The sequence below is a fragment of the Lemur catta genome, chromosome 2, assembly GCF_020740605.2.
Source record: "Lemur catta isolate mLemCat1 chromosome 2, mLemCat1.pri, whole genome shotgun sequence".
Classification (NCBI taxonomy): domain Eukaryota; kingdom Metazoa; phylum Chordata; class Mammalia; order Primates; family Lemuridae; genus Lemur; species Lemur catta.
The window spans coordinates 139,091,645-139,102,339 of record NC_059129.1 but is presented as its reverse complement, the minus strand read 5'-3'; the positions used below and the strand labels follow the sequence as shown (position 1 = coordinate 139,102,339).

At 48.5% G+C, this 10,695-nt stretch overlaps 1 non-coding gene across 1 annotated transcript; it reads left to right on the top strand.

The window, feature by feature from the left end:
- The first annotated feature begins 7,806 nt into the window (after nucleotides 1-7,806).
- LOC123633582 lies at nucleotides 7,807-7,996 on the top strand. The gene has a single exon (XR_006733629.1). It is a non-coding gene; the product is annotated as a U2 spliceosomal RNA (small nuclear RNA).
- Nucleotides 7,997-10,695: the final 2,699 nt, after the last annotated feature.

Sequence of the window (10,695 nt, the reverse complement as noted above, 5' to 3'; positions counted from 1 at the left end):
CTTTAAAACCTGCTTGAAGCCCAGTGCCAGGTGGGCCTCCCTAGCACAGCCAGGGGCACCAGGAGAGATAACAGAGGCCCTTGCAGAAGGAACTGTTCTGCTGCAATATGACATTTGAAGCAAACCTCGGCGAATCCATCCATGGCTCTGGGACCGGAGCAAGGAATCACAGTCACAATCTAACCTTGGGGGAAAAAAGATAGCGTGGCTCTGGGCTGCACCATGATGTCATATTTGTTGTGGAGAACAGAGAACATTGTGAATTTATATACTGCCGAGTTAAAAAAAACCATTGTTTCCAGGGTAGATGCGAAGACAAGGTAGAAATCTGTTTCAGACACATTTAAGGCGCTGAACTGTGTGGTGGTTATACAACAGTCATCCCACTGTATTGCTTAAGGATTAACCACGGATACCAATATCCTTGGGTGCTCAAGCCCCTGATATAAAATGGTGTTTTCAACCTAAAATAATCAAAAAAGTCAGAATCCAGTTTAAAGAGAGTGTATTCAAGTGCAAAGTTTGAGAATGGCCTTTCAGGAAGCACAGATTCCAAAGAATGGAAGTCGGTGTTCCAAAGCCTAGAAGTTTGGGGTCATTTATATCGATAAGGTTTGGGAAGCTTAACAGAATCTTAGCATCTTTCTATATAAAGCTTAATGCATAGTTACAGTAATCTTGTTAGTCAAAGCAGTCTTTTTCTTTCCAGAAGAGTTATATATAACATTCCACACTAAAGATGAAAGAGTCATGGAGTCTTTTGCACCACATGGTCTGAGACAGGTACGTGACAATAAAGGAGGCTGTTAATCTACAACAAAGGTCAGTGATTGGAAGGGGAAGAGTTCTGGTCTCTGGTCCCTTCTAGACATTTACAGGATGAGAACAATGAGGAAGAGAATTAATACATAATCCAAGAGGCAGAAGCTTAAAGGACAGGCTAGTGACTCTGATCACAGTCACATCTCTTTCAAGGCATAAAGTGTTTGAGGGGTCCCAACAGCTTTTAAATTTTATTTATATTCACAGTGTAGGATTTGCATATAACCTACACAGTCCTTCCATATACTTAAATCATCTCTAGATTACTTATAATACCTAATGCTATGTAAATAGTTGCTGTACTGTGTTGTTTTTTATTTGTATTCTTTTTATTGTTGAATTGCTATTTTTATTTCTTTTGAAATTTTTTTCTTTTGTCATCATCAAGTGTCCAAAATTAATTTGAACATTTTTGATCTGTGGTTGATTCAGCCTAGAATGTGAAACCTGTGGGTATGTAGGGTCAACTGTATAAATGTGGTCTTGGTTGAGGTTCTTGACGTGGAACTCCTAAAAAAAACCCTTGGCATTCCCAGCAAGATAAGAGTACTTTTGGTATGCTAATGAGATGAATGCTGGCGCAGGGGGCCTGAGTAGCTTCAGGGTGGGGGCTGGTTGCCAGAAACACAAACCATGTGGTTAGAGATGGGAATTTTCAGCCCCACCCTTGGACCTCCAGGGAAGGGAGAGAGACTGAAGATTGACTTAATCAATGGCAAATGACTTGATCAATAGGCCTGCATAATGGAAACTCCATCAAAACTGTCAACCTTAAATAATGAGATTCAGAAAATATGATTAAGTATAAAGTTTATTCAAGCCCAAAGGTTGAGGATGGCCACCAGGGAGCATAGATTCAAGTTGCCCTGAATATACACTCCAATTAGCAGCAGTTACAAGTGGGTTCTTAAGGAAAACGAAGTGGCAGCTCCTAAGTTGTCTACCAAGAATTTACATTAATATAACATAACTATTGATTGGATATACATTGTTCTTTGCATTACAAATTCCAGGAACACGAAGCTAATGGGTGAGGCAGTTAGTCAGAAACAAAATGCCTTTGGCCAGCTTGATTGCTCGAGACCAGCCTGGGCAACATAGGGAGATGCTGTCTCTACAAAAAACAAAATAATTAGGCTTAGTATATGTTCTTCCTCACTTTTACCAGATTATTTCCTAAGAGTTAAGCAGAAACCAGCCCTGAAGAAACAAAGAATGGAAGATTTATTCCATCTCTGACTTCAGCCAATTACCTGACCCTGCATCTGAGCTCCCTCCCTTTGTACACCTGTGACCGGCCGCCGGCCAGGCTCGCCACGCAGGCCTTCCTGACGGAGCTCTCCCCACACACTGGTGCTGGCTGGTCTGCGGAGGCTACACGCAGGACCCCTCTTGTCCTTTGCTTACCGTTTGATGTGTAGGGCCCAACTGCAACACATTCGAATGTTAAGTATCCACCCCAAAGTGAACATGGGACATACGTGACATGCATGTTTGCTTGGTATGCATGTGTGCACCCCCTTCATGAACATTCATAGCTCCTCCTATGACTGGTTAAATATGTATAATGGGCTAACCAGTTCAGCATATATTTCTGTCTCACTTCCTCCTGTGAACTAAAATAAAATTTTAAGGCTCACCCTCCCTCCACCGGCTGACTAAAGGGACTCCCTCGACTCCCTCTTGGCCAAAGGAATATCCTAAAACTAAATTGCCTGCCAGGAGGAAGGAGGTCAGACGTGCCTTATCATGCCCCCCTCCCTTCTTGGGGACATCTTTTGTAACCTATTAACTGGCCTAAGGCTATGCAAGACAAACCTGTAGGTCCTCAATTTTCACAGCAAATATATGTCTGCTGGCTTATCTCTGATAAACAGCAACTATGTTAAAACATTCCAAGCCTTTAGACAAAGCTTCATGTCTTTAACCAATTACAAACTAAAGAATCTAAACCCACCTATAACCTGTAAACCCCCCCCCCCACTCCCCATTCTAGATGCCCCACCTTTCCGGGCCAAACTAATGTATGCCTCCCACGTATAGATTTACGGCTTTACCTGTAACCCCTGTCTCCCTGAAATGTATAAAACCAAACTGTAACCCAGCCACAGCGAGTCCACTTGCTCAAGGCTTCTTGGGCATGGCTCTGGGTCATGGTCCTCAAATTTGGCTCAGAGTAAATCTCTTTCACATTATTTTACAGAGTTTGGCTTTTTTCCCCGCTGACACTCCTTTGAGGTGATTGCTTTCAGTCTCAGCCAAAGGCTCCACTTCCCAGCCTGCAGGTTGCAACCCTTTTAGGAAATAAAACTCTCCTTTCCAAATTTACAGATTTTGTGATTTTGGAGTTGACATCAGTAAAGCACTCTCCTGAGTTCTGTGAGCCATTTTAGCAAATTATCGAAACTGCAGAGGGGTTGTGGGAACTCCCGACTTTATAGCTGGTTGGTTGGAAGTACAGTGGCCTGGGCTTGAGACCGGTGTCTGAGGTGGGGGTGGTCCCAGGGGACTGAGCCCTTAACCTGTGTGGTCTGCGCTTACTCCAGGCAGTTAGCATTGAACTGTAGGACAACCAGTTGGTGTCTGAGAGATGGGGGATTGGTGGGTGTGAGGAAAAACCCGCAAGGTTGGTCTCAGAGGTATCATGAGTAAAAGCACTCCAGACTGAGGGAGGGAGATGTCAGCCCGGGCCCTGCAGCCCTGATATGGCTAAGATGCCCTTACTACTCAGTCGTATTGGGAGCTAAATCTTCTTTCTCCCTTGATCTTGAGTCCTTGGGCTCCATTTTTGAAGGGTATTCAGACTTACTGTATAAAATATTCATCCAAACCCAAGCAAGAAAAGCCCGCCGGGCTCTCGGCAGCCACTGCGAGGTTTGTTTCCTGGGTGCCTGGAGAAACCTCCAAGGGCCGAGCCTGAGCCAGACAGGTTTGGCAAAGGGGAAACCCGGAGTCTGAGAAATGAAATGACAGAAACTGAGTTTGCTGCAGAACAGACCTGAAGTTATTAGTTCACAGTGAGAGCTTCACTCTCTCAGGCTCAGGGATTTTTTTCTTTTTAATATGCTTCTGAACCACTCTTTTAAGAGAATGTGGTTTCATAAGATTAAGGAAACTTTGAATATTAGAAAAAGAATTTTCCTTACTTATGCCCTGTCTACTTTAAAGAGGGTTTTGAGGTGGCTTAAAATACTAACGCATATATAAAGTAGGACAGTGAAAACAGAGATAAGAAGGCGTACACAGGGGCCGAGGGCGAGAGGGATAAATTTAGGGCTCATTCCAGAAGTTACTAATTCAGGACATAAAGGTGGCTTGACAGATTGAACAGTTCACGTTGACCGATTAAAGAAAACCTGCTAGAGAGATGAATATTTTCAGGTACTGAATTTTATGAGGACTTTTTTTTTTTTGGTGTAAATCCTTATATGAAGGGCCCTGAACAATGTCCCTATAGTAATTTTGTAAAAGATATAAAAACTTGAAAAAAACAGGCTAAGAATCCTTGAGTGAGCATTACATGCAGGTTGACCTGAGTCTTGTGCTTTCCCTGAGCTTCGAGTCATTCACCCCTGCCTGTCCCACAAGGTGACAAAAGACAAAGAGAAACCCTTTGCTAAAATTGCAGTAGACTAGAGCAAAATGGCTGCGGAGCGCCGGGGGGCAACGGTCATCGCTGGAGTTCAGAGGACATGGGGAGAAACATGAACGTGCAACAAAGGTAATTATAGAGGCTACAACATCTGGTTACTACTGGGATACAGTCTTAAGATGGCTCGTGACCAAAGACTCAGACACGCAGACCTTGTGTCCGGAGTACCTACACTAATGTTACGAAAGGAATTGTGGTTAGAGAGCTTATTATCAGATGAAGATAACAAAAGAAGTGGTTTGTACCTTCACTATGGCAGCCCCCGCCAAAAAAGAAGGTAATTATTGGAGAAACAGATTTGACCTTTGGATAACAGAGTAGAAGAAAAATTTACCTTTGCAGCTTAGGACTTAGGAAGAAAACATCAAAACACTTTACCTCTTGAGCTGAGAGCACCTGTGTCGGATTGGATGGGTTTAGGGGACTTTTACCAGCGCCCAGTTCCCCTGGCGAGTGACTCTTTGGAACTGGGTGCTCAGCAGGAACTGGCTTCATGGGAATGCTGTGGACCTCAGCCCCTGGAGCCAAAGGAGTGACGAGGGAGGGCTGGTCTACCCTGGGAACTTGGAAAGGCTCCTCTCCTGTTCAATCCCAACAGCTCTCCTCTTCTGACCTCCAGAAAATGTACATTAAAGAACAGACCCCAGCTACAGCCCTCTGGTTGACCATGAGCCAGATGCCACAGCCATTGCTGTCCAGTCAATAAAATGCAGCTCGGTGAGTGCAGAGCCGATGGGGACGGCCGGAGTGGGGAGCAGGGATCCACAAAGATACTGGACATTCAATCTGCTCTGTGTTTATTTCCCCTCTTTCCAAAAAGAAGCAATAATGGAAGTATGGCATAAATCACTTACTGGTAGAACGAGACAAATTTCTAAAATGGGCTGCTGCATGCAACCAATTTCACATTGAGAGTCGCGCCTTCTAAATGCTGAAAAGCTATAAATCACAAGCCTAATGGATTTTTGTCCTGTCTATTCAAGATCTTCCAGGGCATTGAATTTAGAATGTAATGCATTAGGGAGAAAAAAACACCTCTGCAGAAAACCACACGAGCACGAACATTTTCAGAGTAAACTTCCCCATGCTAAATCTTTCCCTCCTCCTGGTGACAAGGCTTTGCCCCCTTCTCTCTTGCTGTTCTCCCCATCACAGACGCAGGGCTCGCCTCCTAGTGCGGCAGAAAGAACACGGGCTGCCCTGATGATGCCACACCTTGGGTAAGAAACATTGGGCTTGGAGCCACAGTGTCACCCATCCAGTGGACCCAGTGATTGTAAGTGCAAAAAGGTCACACAGGACTTAAGACTTCCCTGCTCTTACAGTAGTAGTTGCTTCAACCACGGCAGCCACCGTGATGGTCATTTTACATTGTGATCCCTGCTGTCTTACCCACTGCTTCCTGGCATTGGGATTAGAGGACAAAGTCTGCACAGCTTCCTCATTCTTACTTTGTCTTCCCTCTTTTCTGCTGTGACCAGGACAAAAACCAGGGAGGGATGTCTCTGCTTCATTAAATAGCAAAGCACATGATGGCCTATGTCATTACAGGAGATGCTCCTGGTGGGCGGGGTCCACCCAGCTCTGGCTTCAGTTAAGGTTCTCAGTGGGGAGACGCTCCCAGCATCCTGGGATCTTTATTTTTGGGAACAGCTGGCTGCTCCCCTGGCTGGGTGGGGCTATTTTCCCGCTGGAGGAAGAGCCGCGCCTGGCTGTTGGCTGTTTGGAGAGCGGCTTCTCCCCGCCGGGCCTGGCTCAGGGCGGCCCGGGCGCCAGGAACTGCCAGTTTGGTCACGAGGGTTGCTCGAGCTCACTGTTTGGGAAACTCAGCCCTGGAAAACAAAGCTGTGTCGCAAGATTTCTCCATTCCTTGGTTTGGACACCACCAAGTTACTCATAAATTTAATGTAATTGGAGCTTTTCTCACAGATGAATCACATGGCAAACACACAAGAGAACTGGCCAAACACAGCCGGACTCTTAGTTTTTAGATTTTATCTTGATTCTTCTTTTCTGTTTATATAACATTTATCCCAAATCTGTATAAAAGAGAATAATAACAACAAGATACAGATAAAACTGACATTGTTTTTGTGCTGGTTGTACCCTAGGGCTTAGAAAGAAGTTTAATTCAGAAAAGACTGTTGACTCTGTCTTCGGGCATGAGGATGACCGGAGGAGGGAGGACATTTATCCGTTGCCCCGGTTCCTTCAGCTGGGGCACGGGTGTGTCCCTGTGGGACCCTCTGTCTGGCTGGCGGAGGACCACCTGCTTTCTTTGCCTTGGAATATGCATGGTGGGCCGCTGAGGCCTCGATGGTGGGCTAGACTAGGATGTCAAGTTTGTGGCATTTGTGTCACTTCTCTCCTTTGCTCACAGCACAGTCGTGAATGGAACTTAGTTCTCTTTCTGGTGCAGCCTGAGATGCGGCTCAGCCCAGGCCTCTGGGTCGTCACTGGTGTCTGCGGTGTAGACGTGAGTGGTACATTTGACCTGTTGTCGGGAGGGTCAGACTATCATGCAGGCCTGGATTTGTGAGATGTCATCACTACCGTGGGGCAGAGAACGAATGACCTGTTCTCTCCTAGAACACAAACCTTCGGCTGCTTCTCACACAGAAAACTGTTTAGAGAGAGGAGTTGCTGAGACTGCTCTCTGAAGTCGCGCACTCCCAGTCAGGCCGCTGTAACTCCAAAGATTATACAGGTCAATGAGGGGCTGCGTTTCCGAGCAAAGCAAAACTCACTCAGGCGGGAAGCAGGCATCTGCTGTCATTCGGGAGGATGGCTGTTTAGAGGTCCCTCTGGGGGATGCCTCTGTCTTCCTGCACCTTTGCCAGGTTGGGGACGCTCTGGTGGGGCTGCTGGCAGGCGGAGCTTCTCCTCCAGGGCCAAGCGTCCGTAAGCGACACAGGTGAAGGGAGGGTCAGTGGCTGGGCTAGAGCATGAGAGACAGGGAGAGGATGGTCCGGCCACAGCGGGCTGCCCTGCCCTCCTGGCAGAGCAGGTGTTCTGTGAGCCACAGCAGCTATGGCGATGACAACGGCTTTAGTCCCAGAGCCGGCCAGACCTCTCCCCCACCGTGACAGCACATTCCTGCCACGGGTGCAAACAGCGCGGACCTCATGTCCTGCTCCGGGGTGCAGACTCCCCTGAACGAGGGGTCTGTTCTGGCCACCACAAGCTCCTGGCCAGCACTCCAGGGATTTAAGGATATGCTCCTGATTGCATCATGGAGAATGTGTATTGTGCCTAATTTACAGACAAGGAAAACTGAGGCCTATAGACACGCAGGCACTTAGCCAGGTGCACACAGCAAGGAGTAGAGCTCAATCACTTCTCAGCCTTTTGACTAAGATCAAGTGTGGTGTCTGTTCTTGTCAGTTTAATATCTGGTATGTCCCCTGTCCAAGGACAGCATATTAAATGGGGTTTTGGAGCAGGGAGGTGGAATAGGAGCTTGCTCTGTCCACTGCACACAGCCAGCTGGTACTGCAGTACTTCAGGAACGGTGCACCCGCACCCCCCATAGGACAAGTTAACAATAACAAAAAAATAGAGCATAGATTCCATGAGAGGCTGGTCGGTCCATCAGTGGCACCCCTTCCACTGGGCAACACACCCTCCCACGTGCTTGTGCCCCCCTTGCCTGCCCACCAAGCTCCAGGTGCTGCTCTTCCCTGGGGTCTGGCCGGGGAGGCGGGAAGGTGGAGAAGCTGGAGCTGATCCGCCAGCTGCTCCCCAGTGGCTCTCAGGTCGGGGGCGGGGAGCAGTGTTGCAAACCACACATGGACCGCTGTCCCCATGGCACCCAGAGGCCTCAGTGCCCTTTCATAGTGGATGCAACAGAAGCCCAGACATGGAAATGGCCAGGTTCGAGCCAAGTCATGGCAGTGATGGGGCCTCTGCTCAGAGCTTCTGCTCCTGCCCTGGGGACAGTGCTGCTCTCAGTCTGGCCAGATCAGGATCTGCTTCCCAGGGGACACTGCCTCCCCCAACACCCTGAAGTTCCCGGGGAAAAGTGTGTCTCTAACTTACCTGAATGTTGACAACAAAAGATCCCCAACACGGGCAGGTGTTCCATTTGTAGCAATGCCTTGGGGACCCTAAGGATGCTGTTGGGGTTTATCTAAGCACTTGGCCGAGGGAGAGGAAGTCTGAGCTCGGACCCCGTGTTTGCACCAGGGGCCAGTCGTACAGCCGACAACCAGCACGTCAAAGGTTTTTGAGTCCTTTTTAGAGTCAGGTGAGCTATACAAGCTGTCTCAGCTGTGCCTCTGTCACAAGAGCCCTGTGAGGTCCATCTGGAAGGTGGGGAAGCGAGGCTCAGAAGGACTGAGTGACTGACCCAAGGTCACACAGCCTGTGGGCAACCGAACTGGCCCTTGAACTCAGCTGCCTGAACCCCTCCCACGCTCTTAACAGGCGTCCATGCTCGTCAGGGCCCTGAGGACTTTCCTGCTCACACATTTATATTTTTCTGGAAGCCAGAAGAACAAAGAAAGCTATCCCAGAAAAATTTGAATAATAATTAGAAAATCACCTTTTTCCATCTTGATAAGCCTGGGGACCGAATGTCTGGAGCTCTGAGGTGGGTGTGACTCCACCGCAAGGAGACCACATAGCTGGGACACCTCAGCTGCTCCCCCGGCCGTGGCTCTCAAGTGGACCCACAAAAAGTGCAGACTTTTGTAAGAACTGTGTTCCCCCCCCCCCAATCCATATTTTGGAGCCCTAATCCCCGATGTGACTATATTTGGAGACAGGGACTTTAGGGATGGAATTAGGTTAAATGAGGTCCCAAGGGTGGGGACTTAATCCATTAAGACTACAGTGGTGTCCTTACAAGAAGAAGAGACCCTGGAGCTCACCTGCTGTCTGTGACAGAGGACAGGCTGCGTGACGGCAGAGCAGGAGGGTGGCTGTCTGCAAGCCAGGAGAGGCCTCGCGGAAACCACTGCTGGTGGCACCTTGACCTTAAACTTCAGCCTCCAGGCCCATGAGAAAGTAAACGCCTGTGTAAGCCACCCGGCCTATGGGGTTTGATTACGGCCTGAGCAGACGGACGGTTTCTTCAGAGCTCCCCACGGCCGCATCCCGCACAACGCGGGGCCAGCACAGGCTGTCGGGTCAGGGGACCCGAGGTCTCACCTTGCCTTCCCACCCGGCAGGGACCTCGGCTTTGCTGACTGGGAGCTGTTTCATACGACTGGTGTGAGAATTAACTGAAGCAAGGCATGGAAGAGGCTTGCCACGGTGTGTGGAACACATAAGGATGTTGCTACTATCCTATTTCTGGAGTAGCTGGCAGGGGCTATTTTTTATGGGTCAAGGACACGGGCTCAGCTGCTCTGGGTTTTCCAGCTGTGGTGCGGTGGTTCCAAAGCACACGTCCTGACTCTGTTGTCGGGCTAAGTCCACGGGCGGTCACGGCCCATTTTCAGTATATCGCAAAGTCTGTAGGATGTCGCCCACCAGCCTGCAGTGACACCACACAAGCTAACCAACACGTCATGTTCCTTTGCTCTCGGCTGGAATTAAACAAAGTCCCATGGAGGCACTGCTCATCTCTGTATGGGCAGAAGCTGAGATCGCTGGATACATACGTCCTTGATTTATAAGAAAATGGGAGCATAAAATACTTATTATCTCATCACGGACCCCACAGCTCCCACGGGAAGGAAATAATGAAGAGGAATCCCAGTGTGGGAAGCAGCCAGGCACTCTGGCTGGAATGCCGAAGTGGTTTTGGGTATTTTTCCCTCAGAAATTTTATAGCAATAATGCACTGTGTTCAAGGCTTCCTTGTTTTTTAATAATTATATGTGTTTTATATATATATTATTCTGCTGCTACACTGCTCTGATTTGCCTAAAACAAAGGCATGTACGGAAGCCGTGAGGGTCTCGCAGGCATCCCGCCACCTGCCACTGCGCATCTGTGCATGGACCAACACCCGGTGAACAGTCGCTCCTCACACTGCCGGCTGGTCGCACCGCGCTCCGCACAGAGTTTGGATCATCTTTGATGCCATGTTGCTGCGTTGCCTTCATGTGCAGGGCACACTGGGGGCCTCCAGTGAGGCCTCTTGATTAACCGGATCTGGCACATTCGAGGCCCCAGGAAAGGTTCTGTCCAGGGTTCCTGCATCTCGTCATGTCGCAGATATGAAAGGCAGATTCCAATGTAGCTGTAGCCCAGAACAGACAGACCCAGGACTC